Source organism: Etheostoma cragini, chromosome 21 (assembly GCF_013103735.1).
Source record: "Etheostoma cragini isolate CJK2018 chromosome 21, CSU_Ecrag_1.0, whole genome shotgun sequence".
NCBI classification, from domain to species: domain Eukaryota; kingdom Metazoa; phylum Chordata; class Actinopteri; order Perciformes; family Percidae; genus Etheostoma; species Etheostoma cragini.
This window is the reverse complement of record NC_048427.1, coordinates 19,606,361-19,607,237: the sequence shown is the minus strand read 5'-3', so window position 1 is coordinate 19,607,237 and position 877 is coordinate 19,606,361. Positions and strand designations below refer to the sequence as shown.

General features: G+C 36.9%; 1 protein-coding gene across 1 annotated transcript in view; it reads right to left on the bottom strand.

Moving 5' to 3' along the window:
• Positions 1 to 766: 766 nt before the first annotated feature.
• The window catches only part of LOC117937409 (urotensin-2 receptor), a 51,490-nt gene continuing 51,379 nt past the window's right edge, over positions 767 to 877 (bottom strand). The window contains exon 4 of the mRNA XM_034861377.1: positions 767 to 825. The gene's annotated coding sequence lies outside the window, so the exon portion shown is untranslated. The remainder of the gene's footprint in view (positions 826 to 877) is intronic.

Genomic DNA, 877 nt, shown 5'->3' with positions numbered 1-877 from the left:
GTGATCCAGAAAATCTAAAAAAGAAAATTTAGAAACAGATCAATAAATTTGAAGTATAATAAAATTCAAAACAATGCACAATGACAATCTCTTCTTTTTATCTACCATACGGAAAACTAGGAGAAATATGGTGTTCGCATTGCAAAGTCAACAACCTTGCATTTTTTCCCTATAGTAACAGAGAGGTATCATTGAAATTAATTTTGGCTTTTTTTCAAAAAATGTTAGGTCTGAACACTGCCTTGCCGTTAAAATACAAACATTCAAGCTGTCCTATGAAATCTACAAAGTCTTTTTCTGCAGCTGAAGCTCCTTCATGCATTTTCTATCTGTCATGGACTTAAAATATCAGACTCATTTTATTGATATTTCCCTATTTTTGAAGCAACTGATGCCTCTTTAATGTTGCCTTTATCTTACTACCCTGTTGTAACGGAAATAACAGTTTCAAATACACGTTTACTTGTATTTCACGAAGCAACTTGAGTAGCACAAAGGGTAATAATACGAGAAAGCATAAAAATTAAAGTCTCATTTTGCCATGTAAGATGCTCATCTTTCTCCTTGTGCCATGGGAGGTTCTGACAGTAATGAATAAATACAGACGTGATTGTGTCTAATTTGCACAGTCTCAAACGGCGGCAACCAACGTCTCCTTCCGTGGCTGCTGGTGCACACACACACGTTGAACTGCAAATACAAAAGTATCTTCAATCTTCTTCATCCTCTAACAGTTAGGGGGATGAGAGGATCCGATTCAGTTTTAGTCGTCTCCAACAGGTTCCTTCTGTCCTTTCTTCGTCTTCCACCACAGCTCGGTCATGTCTATCAGGGTGACAAAGGACAGGCTATTAATACTGTGGTTATAAATCCTTCA